General features: G+C 44.5%; 1 protein-coding gene across 4 annotated transcripts in view; it reads left to right on the forward strand.

The window, feature by feature from the left end:
- PDLIM5 (PDZ and LIM domain 5) overlaps positions 1 to 14,335 on the forward strand; it is a 597,783-nt gene that overhangs the window by 290,303 nt on the left and 293,145 nt on the right. The window lies entirely within an intron of this gene.

Below are 14,335 nucleotides of genomic sequence, written 5' to 3' on the forward strand. Positions count from 1 at the left end.
ACAATCTTCAGGTGAAAGAAGCCAAAAAGAATTATCTGCAGGCGAAGCTAGACACTGCCCACAATAAGGGAAAGGAAATTTTCAACATTGTAAAATCTTTCACCTCCCCTTCGGCGATTAAGAAAGAATCCCCCACTCAGCTGAGTTAAAAAAAGAAGGTTGCCCAATCCCATCTTAGAAAAACGTGAATAAAGTTATTTCAGATCACACAGAAAGCTTTAATAATCTGATTCATCCGTGCCAATATGGTTACAGGGCTAACTATAGAACTGAGAGTGCCCTGTTGGAAGTGACTGAGTACATCAGTGAAAAATTGGATCAGGGTCGTAGGGGCGTTCTCCTATTGCTGGACCTGTTTGTGGCATTCAGTACTATCTCACAAAGACACTTATTGACAGACTGACAAAAACTGGGTATGGTTGGGACAGCACTGGCCTGGATGATTTCTTTTCTGCAGGACAGATCCCAGAAAATATGGATACCTCCTTTTTCATCCCCCATGCCTAGCATGAATGTAGAAGTACCCCAGGGATCCATTCTTAGCCCTACTCTTTTCAACTTTTATATGTCCCCCATGGCGCCCTTGGCAGAGGCCAACGGTGCTAAGATTATATCCTATGCGGACGATACTCAACTGATTTTCACCTGCGAAAGGGGAACTGACTTTGATGGTGATAACATAATACCGTGTCTTACAAAGGCTTAATGTGAATCAGTTGAATTGCAATCCGGATAAATCCGAGATTGTCTTTTTGGTCAACCTGCAGTGAGTAATTGGAATGTATGGTGGCCGGAAGAGTTGTTGCCGCAACGCGAAGTTCAAACAATGGTTAAAAATCTAGGCATTACAAGGAGTACAAGCGCCGGGATGCTTACGGGTTACTGTTCGCGCTATACAAATACAACACATTTACATTTACATTTGGGATAGTGCCTTCTCCACGAGGACCCAGGTTCAAGCTCTGGTAGGCTCATGCTTTGGCATGCTATGTATGTTAGCCCCTTTGATGCTCATGACGAGCTCAGCTCGTCATGCAGTACACTGCTCGTGTGCTCATGACGAGCTGAGCTCGTCATGAACAAAGGGAGTAAAGGATCTGCAGCATAGAGGGGGAATTGCTGCAGCACTGATGGTGTTAAAAACATTCCTTCCACTCTTGACAACAGATACCAGGAAAATAGAGGTCCAAGCCTTGGTGACATCAAGACTGGACTATGCTAACCTCCTGTACGTGGGCCTACCCGGTTATCTTATCCATCGCCTGCAAGTGGTGCAAAAGTATGTCTGCAACTGAAAGAAAGGATTAAATTCAAAACCCTAGTGGGTTTTTTCAAGGCTTTTCATGGAAAAGGAGCAACCTATCTTAGCAAGCGAGTTAACCGCTACACTGCAGCATGGACTTTAATATCTTTTTCCTCTGAGATTTTCCGTACCCCCAAAGTTTGTTTTGCCCATAGGGTGGGCAGGTCCTTTGGGTTCCTGTGTGCACAGGCATGGAACCAACTACCTGTTGATGTGAGAGCCATCTAAAGACTTTCAATTTTCAAGAAACCTCTTAAAACTTGGCTTTTTAAAACTTAGTCGCATATCAAGTATCCTGCCACTTGATCGGTCAGTACCGGAACACTCTTTTTGAGAAGCTGTGCACTATATTAAATGCCCATCATTCATTCATTCATTAGCTTCTGTTTGTCTCAAACCGCCATTGCTCACTACAGTGCAGTATGACTGTTAAATGAGGAGTAGTGCAACATCAAAATGAATTGACCTCCAGCTGGTTTCATATTTTTTTGGTCTATCTAGATCTGGTTACTTCATGTGTCACTGATTGTTTGTGTGATGGGCTCTTGTAGGTTATCCTGGATTTCCGTCCTTGTTAGCAGAATTTTTAAATATGGGCCAAAAATGAAAGTTATCGTACTCCCTCAAGACTTGTGGCCTTTGTCGAGCTCTCTCTCGTGGGATAATATGGGGACTTCTTCCAAGACATCACAGGGGTGTGCTTTCTGTTGCCTTGCGGCCTTATGAAAACTAATGTACTCATCTAATCTTGGTTCCGATGAGTCATCCTTAGCAGGATGGTATTGTCAGATTTTCCCACTCCTATGGGTTAACACACCTTCATTCTGGGAAATGCGTCTAGTGTGAAACTAGTGATCCTGCATCTGAGATCATCCCTCAAAGTTATACCTTGAAGCTGTATGCTTGATTCTTCCAGAGGATGTTTTAGGCAAATATCCCTAGTGCTGGACTGACAAAAAGATCTGCAGGAGGAGCTGGAATAAATCAGATGCTTGCCATATAACCACCCTCTCTCATATCCAGTAATTACAGCCACCATATTGCACAGAGTGAAGTGGTTCTAAAAGGAACTCAGCAGTCCTAGTCTTAAGGTTCTGGGAGATGTTTCAATGATGGTGCATTGTTGCCTGGACACTATACCTTCTTCTGTTGTATGGATTCGCCTAAACACACATCCATGCCCTAGGACATGCAGCTTTATGTACATACATTTCGTGGCATTGTACCATCGGCTGCTGTCATTGATGATCCCCACCCCCATCTGTCATATTACTTCCCCAATCTTTAGCAGGCCAGACCCATAAAGGTATCAGGCTAAAATAACTGCCATACCTCCTACACCTACCACCCACATAACTCACCCACCCTGGAGTGTCAAACACACAGGGCTCCTGGGTAGCTCATTAGACTAGCCTAATTCTATGATGTCTATTTCCCATCCAAACCTCCCTTGACTGCCTTCTTCTAATGCTGCCCTCAGCCAAAGCATATAAGGCTGGTTAACAGGATATCCGCATTGATAAAGGCCTCCATCCTCGCCAGATGCCCATAATTGCAGCGTTCCTTTGTTGGTGTTCTCATTCTACAAGGTGCCAGCAATCAGTGCGACCATCTTCACACCTTTTTTTGTATGTATGCGCCATTACAGATGATGATCATCCATATCCAAATATTTTACCGCCCAGCACTCTATAAAGCGACAGTCCATCCAAAATTGCCACACCACATTCCCTTATATGAAAATACAAGAAACATCAAATACATTTTGACCTGATGGGTGCCCCCTTTCATGAAGCTCAACCCCCTTCTTGAGTGCTGCTCTCCTTTTGCGCCCACCCAGTGGGTTGTCTACCTTACTTAGGCTTCCTGTTTGCCTTGGTGGCTTTACTACTTTTATTGAGGTCACTCATCCTACCACCTACCCTCTTTTAAGGCCATCCCTCCCATTTTATTGCTGCATTCACTGGAAGCATGTCAGACATTTAAGGCTACAAGGCACCATTTTAGACCAAGAAATACCTACCTCCCACATACTCTAAGACCGAAGAGACACCTAAGGCTGCTAAGCAGCATTTGTGACTGACTTCATCTTATGTGGCCCACCCCTTCACTCATCCCTTTCACCACCACAAGGCCTGCATCCTCCAGATGCCCAGCAGATCCAATGGCTACCATAATTCATTAACCTGCTTACCCTAGCTGGCCAGATGCCTATGACAAGCATTCCGCTTATCTGGTCTCACTGCCAATGCTTTGCTGTCATACACTTTTTAGTGCCTACATAGTTGAATTCCAGTAATCTGCATTTCTTTGTCACCATACACCCTTTCCACACTTGGTTGTGCCTTCCAAAGTAATAAAAGGCAGTAGATAACCCCCAAATAAATATAAAAAGTTTGTTTCTGGCGCCACAGATTTACTCCTGCTCATTTCTTTGTCTTGTAATTTCCATTTTACTCCAGAAGCCGCTGGACATAGTACTCCTTCCCTTGATGACGAGCTGAACTTGCATCATGTCATGTGGTCTTCAATGGAATCCCAGTGTGTTCAAAATTGGTCTTTCCGTGAAACAAGAGAAATCAATACGTGTTGTCTTTTGTCACCCGGGTGCCATGGTTCCCTTCTGAATATAGAGAAGGATTCAACATTTCCTCTGCTGGAGAAATTGTCGAGCCTCCATATTTTCATTTATCTATTCAGGATGGGGACAAATTCCAGCAGCTATAAGGTTCCAGATGTGCCCTGGCTCAATGCCCTATATCTGGATAGTGCTACCTGCTCTTCTGTGGAAGAGATGTGTTGAAGTGGCTCTGCTTTCCCAGTGATGCATGAGATCACAAAAGCAGTCACCCTCGTAACATTTTGTCTAAAGGGCCCTCGCGGTCAATAAATACAATCCATTGATAAGAGTCCCCTTGACTCCCTTTTCAGAGGATGAAAGTGGTGAATGTCTCGGAGTAGGATTTCGAAGTGTACAATAATCCCCATTCATTGAATAATCGTTGTACTGTGCTCCTGAGAGTAGGTCTAATGATAATGCGCTATAAAAACCTACATGAGGTGAAACACTCCTCCCCACTTTGCAGGAGGTGAAAGAGTTCTGGTGATGAGCAGTGTCGGTCGTCTAGCAGACTAAGTGTCATACGAATAGATTGTGAGTGTTAATGGTGTCGAGAATATTTTCAAAATTGGGGCGCTCTGGATCTGTATATCATTCTCATCCAGTAAAGTAAGGCTGAATGCCTTGTTGTCTGGGCCAAGACTCTCCTCTCAACCTTCGGTCAACTTGTGCTATTGGCAGTTCACTGTCATTCGCAAAGTAGTAATGATGGTTCTCCGAAATCAGGCTCATTCATAATTCTTTTACTCTATTTAGACAATGATATATTCAACTTTCTGGCCTACTGCAGTAGTATTCTAGACACCACTATGCCTTATGAACATCCTGACCCAAATATGTCAGTGGGAATCATGGTGACCAGCAAAGAGGCATGATAACAAACCTGGTTAAATGAGGTGTAAGTTAACTTGACTCCAGTGTTTTGGATTATTTATTGTGCAGGAAGCAAAAAGAATTTAAAAAATGGAGGTCTTTAAAAAAAAAATTATTCTCTGGATCTCATCTTGCTAATAATGACTGCCATGAACCACTGACACACTGTCTATCCTTCCAGCTTCCATCTGAAGCGAAGGGCAGGCTGGAACCTCTTGTACCCAGTACCAAGCAGTACTGGTCATGGTCATAGCCGAAAAGAATCCAGAAGAATGGAATGCAAGCAGTGAGATTAGAATAGAATTAGACTCAAGGTTACGAAAAAAATCATGAAAATTAATTGCTCCATAACAACCATACCGATCTCCTCATCCTGTATTTCCATTCCTTCCTCCTGTATTTACTGCCAGATATTGGAGCATGATGCGATTAAACGCAACAGACAGAAAATAAATAATATATGACCATTGATTTGATTATGCAAGTCAGTTTATAAGGTACATAATTCAACATATTGTAATAAAAACTACAGGATTGTTACTAATAATAGTAATAAGGAATCTTATAGAGTGCACAGTTACTTCAATTGCAGTATCCCAGCGCTAAGGTTTTGATACCGGGATCCAGAGTGAGAGAGCCGCAAGAAGATAAAATTACCTTGATCTAAAGAGCCACATCTTCAGAACTTTCCGGAAAACTATCTCTGACTTTTCCTTCCTGACCGAGAGGGTGAAGAGTTTTCCACATCTTAGCGGCTCTAAAGCCAAAGGAACATCCTCCGAAGCAGGCCCTTCTAGTGGCAGGTATATAACAGCCAGGAAGGCCCCACCTGACCTTAAATTTCTCTCTGGGGAGTTGGGTGTGTTGAGAGCGAGAAGGTACTGCAGACATTTGTTGTTCAATTCTGTGGCAGTAGCACAAGGCTTTAAAGGAATCCCTTTCCTTCAACGGTAGCCACTGCAATTTCACCAGGGCAGGAGCTGTAAGTGATCGTTTTGGATGGTTCAGCAGCAGCCGTGCTGCTGCATTTTGCACTTGCTGGAGTCATCAGTCGTGACTGAGAAACCCCTAAATATAGGACATTACAGTAGTCCAGCCTGGATATAACCAAGGACTGGACTACTAGCAGACTCTGGCAGAAAGCCAAGAATCTTTTTTCAGAGATTTTAATATCCCAAAACATTGTCATGCAAGACTCCTAATTTGAGTATAAAACTAAAGCTTTGAGTTAAACCAGATACCAAGATTCTTGACTATTGGTTTAGGTACCGGTGAAGGCCACCAGACTGAGGACCAGGTTGAATGTTGTTTACCAAGGATAAGAGCCTCAGTCTTCACAGCATTTAGCTTGAGTCAAATGAGGTTCATATACTCAGCCACCTCAGACAGGCAATATCTAAGTAGAGCCGCAGTATTGGTCGCAATCTGAGATAGAGTAATATTCAGCCGGGTATCGCAGTATGACACCATGTTAAATCCATAGCGCTCGATGATATCAGCCAGGGGCCGCCTATACTGATTGAAAAGCGTAGGGCTCACTGAAGAGTCCTGAGGCATCCCCTGCTGTAGTGTAAAAACCTTGAATGAAAAAGGTTTTTGTGCAACCTGAAACGTGCAGTTCTGCAAAAAAGAGGCACGCCCCATCAGAGCTCTATCACCAATCCCACAGCCATTCAAGTAGAAGGCTGTGGGACACGGTGTTAAAGGTCACACTGAGGTCCAGCAAAAGCAAGGCTGTAGTGTCCCCTCTGTCAAAGACACACAATTGATGGACGGAAAGTAGAACAAATCAAAACATTCACCCCCAGTCAAGAGATCTGGGTTAAATCCATCATTCTTTTGCTCACCATACCACCCCAGTTTAGACCTGGCCATATGCAAATCAGTCTAGACCCTGTGCCTCATGGGAACAGTCCAGCCCGAACTGCCAAGCCAGGTCCTCCTTGGACCAGAAACAAGCATCCTAGGACCACTTTTGGTTCCGGTTATAAATCTGGCATTTGGCATGTGTTCCTTTAGAAAATCATGCAATTCTAATTTGTGTTTAGCTAGTGAGCGGCAGTTAACAGAATAGAAATGTACCATATGCGGCGACTGTGTGATCTTGTTCTCAAAGGTATTAGGCTCTGATGCAGAAGGAGCTATAAACATACACGTACCACAGCAGAAACTTGTTAGCGCTGGATCCATAATCTGACACGGGTTGTTAGAGGAGACTGAGGCTAGATTTCTTAATTTTGTACACGTGTACCACAAGGGAGCCGAACCGGATGGACCGGGGGTCTGGCCCCTGGCGCCATCTGGGCACAGATGGGCTTCCCTTAGGTGCACCCGCCAGCTGACTTAGCTAAATAGCTCGTCCCTAAGAGTGGACATGGCTTATGCTGGGTGAATGCTGAAACCAGGGGTGCCAAAGAAACACAAACAGGAGCCTAGCAGCTTTGCTCCCTCCTGGAAGGTTTCCCTACCAGGCGGAAGATACTGGTGAAGTTAACAGTAAAACAAATGCAATGGTGAGAAAGGCAAACTAAGATATACAGATTAAAATGACAGGGTAGCCCACCTAAAATGGCTCCCAGGGTATGGGAGCCAGGCAACGCTGAGTGCTTTAGAGCACTACAAGGGTATAAATCCATTGTCACCATGGCAACACCGGGCGCAATCAGGCCAATCAAAATGCTCCTCACAGAAGCTGAAGCCCAGGCGGCAGTGCAGCTGACATGGCTAATAAGCTCACCTCAAAGAGGGGGCTGTGGCTTATGCTGGAAGAGCACCAAATCCGGTGGACAGCCGCGGCCCGTGGAGGGACCAGTGGGGCAGAAAGGCGGGGCAAGTGAGGGGCAGGGCGGTGGTGAGTCGGGGAAGGGGCAGGGTGGGGGGTGCTAAAATCTGGAATATGGATAATTGGAGGTAAGTAACAATTTAATTAATAAATCAAATTTCGCAGTGCGCGCTGCATCGCATTTTGCAATGCAGGGCGTGCACCCCCTCCCCTCCCCCCATCTCAGTGATGACACTTGTCACCCCCGGCTTCACAACACATATTTTTGCCATTTTGTCACCCCCCTCAGTGATGACACCCGGGGCGGCCCGCACCCACCACATCCCCTTCCTACGCCACTGCGTGGATGGGGATCATCAATCTGTCACAAGTTTGAGGTAAGGGTTGTGCTCTATCATTACACTGCCCTTACCAATTCTCTCGCAAAAGTAACAGCTGCAAAGAAAAAATAACCTTTAGCAGATAAGGAATTACAGCAGCTTCATTCAGAGCCTCAGAAAGTGGCATCAGCAGAGCTTACAATGTTGATGGTATATTCCAAGACGGGAGAATGCACCTCAGACCCACCATTTTCAAACTTCTGAAGCAAAACAGAACCAATGAATCCTGATGATGGTGAAACAATATTTGGCGCTTCTTCTTTCCTGTGCAAAATCAGCATGATCACTGCAGGTGATTTGTTCCAAAGTGTGCAAGGGATCCTGATTTTGTAGCAGCCACTTGTTTTGTAATGCTGGTACATCAACCACATCCTAGAGTGGTGCTGCCCAAGAAAACATCCTATGTCATTCCAAATTAGAGGTGGGTGACCCAGTAAATAAACAGGGAGAGACAAGCCAAGGGTTTGGCGTGTCTCTTACAGCCCATGTACAATCCAAGCCTGGAAAATGTTCAACATGTAAGTTTAGCAACAGATATCATAGGGAGAAAAAAAGATCTCATTAAAATTCAGAAAAGTACATTTGTTTAGCATGCAGTGCTTTTGAGCTTAGTGCATCAGATTATATCACTCCATGGAAGGGCATTTACTAAAAGTAATAGTCGAAGTGACTTGAACTTATTGCTGTCCACCGTAGACTGCAATGCCACTAGTGAACTAAGAGGCAGGTCAGAGGTCATGCATTCCTATATGTGGCTGTTTTGCTTGTGTTCTGGTATAGGGAGGACCTGGCCTGGCAGTTCAGGTTGGACTGTTCCTATTTGAGCAGATATGTGAGTCAAAACTGGAGTGGAATGATAGGCAAATGAATGATGTTTTGGAACGCTACCACGAGCGATTGCCAGTGGTTAGATTTGTTACAAGCATTCTCCCATAACCTTTTGTGTGTTTGATCTAGATTCTTATTATACATGGTGCAACAATATAGTCCAATTAAACCAAGGGGTGTTAATGAGGCTCAGTGAAATAAAATATTTGCCTAGGATAAAACTAGTGGTCAACTGGGGAAGCAGGGATTGATCCCTTGTTTTTGGGTTTTCACTGTGCTATTCAAGCATTAGACGGATAGCTCTCTCTCTTTTTCTACATCAATAGTCACTGCTTTGTTTTTAATTGTTTGTGTGTGAGGTTAGAGCACGGGTGCCAAGCAGAAGCCACATGAAAGCCTGGCTCGTTTTGGGCTTGAGGGTCCATGGGAACCTCGAGCCGAGCCAGAGCCAGAGCCAGGCTTCTGGCTCGACCTTTCAGTGGCTCACCCACTTCTAGAGCACATATTTATTTAGTAGAAATACTTAATGTACGCTTACAGGCAGTTGGTGCATCGGCGCTTTCTTTCTCCGCCTGGAAGGATACAGATAGGGGGAGATCACAGTCACCACCAAGAGGCCTAAAATAATGTTTTTTAAAAGTTGCAAACAATATTTCGATGTTTATTGCAAGATGCAAGCCGGTTATCTCTTTCACGATTAAGAGTTCATTTCATGTAGAAAGAATTGCCACCTGAAAGAATTGAGACGTGTAGTCCATATATTTAAATGTAAAAGTGTCTTCAAGTGTGGTTCCTTAGACGTGGAAACAAACTTGCAAATCGACATGCCTTAGAAGTTTTTGTCAAACGAGCTGCAACAAAGTAAAAGTGAGAGGCTGTCCGCCGCTTAGTGGAAGCATTGAACTTCAGATGTTGTCTGAAACGCAAACATTCGAGTGCTACTAATTGGAAAGACAAATCAGTCCCAGACCATGTGAAGCTACTGGACCGGAATTCAAAACCACAGTTCTTGCTCTACTTGGTGTTTGTCGCCATCTGACGGAATTCTTTAACAGCATGGGAAATCAACATTATAATGAAGGTATATCTGGTAGTCTAGTTCACTCACAAAGAGTTGACAGTAGTTTTTGGGTGCCATTTAAAAACAACCATTTACAATGCAACGGTCTCGCCTTTGTAAAAGTTAAAGCTATTGGCATTGTAATGACAAATTTTGTATTTATGTGTTGGTTTTGAAAACAGATAAATAAATGGCATTGTCATTTACAATGCCAATAGCTTAATCTCTCACAAATGCAAGACCTATTGCATTTGCACACACACACAGGCAGCGACACACAGACAGAGCCACACAAAGACAGAGCCACACACAGACAGGCTTCAGACTGTTATGCCTTAATGCCAAGCCATAGATTTCATATGCATGCATGTGAGGTCATAGACGGCGTCTGCCTGCATATCAAGCCATAGATGGCGTCTGCCTGCATATCAAGCCATAGATGGCGTCTGCCTGCATATCAAGCCATTGATGGCATGTGCCTGCATATCAAGCTATAGATGTCATGTGCCTACATATCAAGCCATAGATGTCATGTGCCTGCATATCAAGTCAAATATGGCATGTGCATACACGTTAGTCCACAGACAAAGTGTACATGCATGTCAACATCTAGATGTCATGCGCCTGCATATCAAGTCATAGATGTCATGTGCATGCCTGTTAGACCATAGATGTCAAGTGCATTCCTGGTAGAACATAGAGTGGGCATGCATGCATGTCAAGAAATAGATGCCATGTGCGTGCATATCACGCCAGATAGCATGTGCATGCATGTAAGACCACAAATGCCATATGCATACATGTAAGGCCATAGAAGGTGGATGCGTACAAGTCCCGGATATCATAAGCCTGCCTGTAAGGCCAAAGATGCTGGGAGTCTGTATGTCGGCCGTAGATGCCATGGGAATCCATGCATGCCCTGGGTGCAGTGCCCCTCTGAGTCTGACCATAGACTGTGTGTACCTAGACAATAGGTCATGGCTCTTGGCTGAAATCCACACAGATCCTGAGCCCAATGGACAGCGGTCCCCAGCTCTTAAATATGTGAAATGTTAACAGGAAGTGGACTCTGAACTACGACCCCTGCGACTGCCGCCCCACCCCTGGTCTGCAGGGGTCTCGCAGTGAACTTTGCTTTGAATTGATATTTTAATAGCTCTTGGATATCATGCCAACCCAGCCCCAAAGGGCATCAAAGCTCTGTATACGAGAAGCTTGGCACGTCGAAGTATACTTTACATATACACGGAAATTATATACGAAAAGTCTGAGTTGTGCAAGGACAGGTGTAAAATCAGCACAAATACCTGAGAGGATGAAATATTAGAGATTTCTGCAGGGAGCTAGCACCACACAGCAGCGTGTGTTTCCTTTCCCTAACAGAAAGGTCCATGCGTATAATGTGTTCGCCTGGCAGTCTCTGAACCCAAGACTAACACCCCAGAGTCAGACTCGGGTCGTCCTGGCTAACCACTGAAGCAGCAGCGCCACGGGCCTGTGAGGAGACTCAACAGTACCAAACACTGGTACTGCCTAGACGTCACATCCGGCCAAGGACCAGAGAAAGGGACCGACAGCCTAGTGACTGTGATGTGAAGGTGCAGAATAAAGCTTTTCCTAAATATATTGGTGTCTCGTGAACTGGCGCATCTTTACCTTGTGATCCCGAGAGAGCACGGAGTACGTGATGAAGGTGCAAGCAGGGTGCAAACTAGGTTATGTTGCAGGAGGAGGGGGGGGGGGGGTCGGGTAGCTGCAAGCCCGAATGTGCGACGTGCACGGGCAATGCGGGAGGAGACAAGGAACTCCAGAGAATGTGTTAGCAGTGAGGCAAAACCACATCTACTAGCAGTGGTTTAAAGCCCAGTACTGGCTAGAAGTTATGAAGCTAATGTAAGGTGCGTAGGAGGGACTCTCAAAAGGGCGCAGCCAATGTAATTAAGGGCGTGACTTAAACACGTAAGCTGAAAACCTGTGCTTAGCCTAGTGCGCGGTCCGACTTGTATTTTGCTGCTTCTGTCATTGCATCCAGATGTATGATACAACAAGTAGCATTATACCTACAACAAGTCACAAATATTGGCTTTGTCAATGGCTGTTAGTTACATAAAATAAATAAGCAGCAACTATGGCTTGTAAATAATATTGACAAAGCTTCAACCTGCAGCCCTGGTGACACCACGACAATGTTGCTGCTCCTGAGTCTCAAAAATAGGAGGGAAATCCAGACAGAAAATGACTCCTTTTAAAGGATTTCCCTTTCTCCTACAACGTTTACCTGGCATGCCGTCATGCCGTAACTTCTCCACTAGTGAGAACTGAGCAGTGTGAGTACATGCACATCGATGTGCCTGCTGTCACTGCAGTCCGGAAAGAACGAACCGCCTGTTCCAGGGCACAAAACAGAGGCCGATAGAGACCTTTTTCGAGGCCTCTTTTAAAAAACTACTGGTACTCCGCACCTGTGAGACCTGGCCCATTTAAAGCCCTGGATTCAGGACTAAAAGTAACAATTCGCACTCCATAATCCAAAGTGGCTATTTATTGGATAACGTCTAGTTGAGTTGTAAACTCCGTTGTGACATGATTCACTATACAACCCCATTACAGGCGCGCACATGCTTGCAAGACTACAATTTCCAGGACAGAGCTGGGTGATCGAATATTCCAAGGGATATGTTAGACCAGGATCCTCCTTACTGGTCAACAATCTGTGTCACTCATGGAGGGACTTTAAAAGTTATGTGTCTTCGGCTCTTTCCTGTAGGATTAATGGGTTTCTTAGTGTTACATATAATGTAATAGATCAATATATGTGGATGACAACAGGGCCAGGGCGATTTCAGTGGCTGTGTTAGGTGCAGATAACTAGCTTCAATTAATAAGCTCGTGAATTTCAACGCATTTTTATTTTTCTCCCAAGGAATAATAAAGTTGGGCCATTAGATCTCAGCGCTAGCTCTGGCTGATTAGAAACCTGTAAAACCCTTGATCGTGCATGGGCCCGCTCACTCGAGAAGAAACTACATGAACACTTTCCTATTAGTCCTCCCAAAATTCTGACTTAGCCAAGCGCAATATTAGCATGTTGTCTAGCTTATGACCACCGCGAGTCTCTGAGGCACAGATGGATATACAGAATAGTGTCCGTAGAGAAACCCTTTTCCATTCCAGCAATTTTGGGATGATTAAACCGCAAATACGCCCTGGACAGGAGGAAATTTAGGTTTAGGTAATCGATTTGGGAATTGGCCTGCAAAAATGTGTCAGCCAAACACAATAACCGGTGTGACACCCTTTACTGGTACGCAGAACAATTTTCCTAGAACACCTATTGCTAATGTCAGTCTCACCACCTACTACACTCCCTCCAGGTTAAACAAGGCAATCCCAAGAATGGAACAAGGTAGGCCCACTCATGTAATGTGACTTGGTTCATCATTTGCCACCTCATCCCACCTTGGTAAGATGGTGCTACTAAGGCGGACTCGACCTCAGGATGGGGCTGGCCTGAGGAAGTTCTTAGAAATTACTTATTTTTCTCTGGATAAAACTTGGATCCAGTTGAAAGGGTAAAAAAGCCTCAGGATAATCCATACAGTATCCGTTATCTCGTGGTATACTGGGCTTATTTAAAAACTGTAAGTTGTTGTCAGAGGATATATAGTGTTATTATGACCATTATGTGCCTCTGACTGAACTTTCCACCATGTTTCTGCCCGATTAGTTGAGCCAAGCAGTCTCGGGCATTCATTAGGGCTAGGTCTAAGTATACCCTCATCAATAAACTAATGGTGCAGAGTACCAAAGAAAGTATATAGAGAGGACCTGCCTCTACTACGGAAAAATACCATTCACATGAGTCTAATGTATAAAGACTAATCGCCTCACGGTGTGTTCAGGGTGGACGCCTCCTATAGTCACACTTGCATCAAGGGCGTCTGCGGTGGTCTCACAGAGCCCCCTTGGAACAGCTGACTGGTACTGACTGCAAAAATTTGACACTGCCCAGAATATTGCACAGTTGTGACTTTTCACCTAGGTTTCCGGGTTCCTATGGTGGAGCATACCTCCCCGCTCATTCAAGGCAATTTGATCAGACATAAATGTATTTTATATGGCAATTTTATATGATAGTAAATTAATATGCTGGTGTTCCTTCATGCATTGTGGAAAAAAACGGACTATTTGCATTCGTAAAACAAGCCCGTTGTATCCCTAAGTTGTAGCTCTATGAATTGGTCATGGCTCTTTAAAGGTGAATAAATTGCAAATGTCAAAAATTAGGTGATGTATTGGGATAGGGTACCCCAACCAATTTAACAAATACTATTTTCGTTAGTCAGTTGTTTGTTAGTCGTTTCACCAAAAGGAATCCATCGTTTTAAAATCTGCTGAATCGCGGCACATGTGTACGGTCACGCTATTGGGGGGAATGTTTTGCTCGCCTACAAACAAGTCGACCACATTCTAATTCAACAGATGTTAT

This window comes from Lissotriton vulgaris, chromosome 3_1, assembly GCF_964263255.1.
Source record: "Lissotriton vulgaris chromosome 3_1, aLisVul1.2, whole genome shotgun sequence".
NCBI classification, from domain to species: domain Eukaryota; kingdom Metazoa; phylum Chordata; class Amphibia; order Caudata; family Salamandridae; genus Lissotriton; species Lissotriton vulgaris.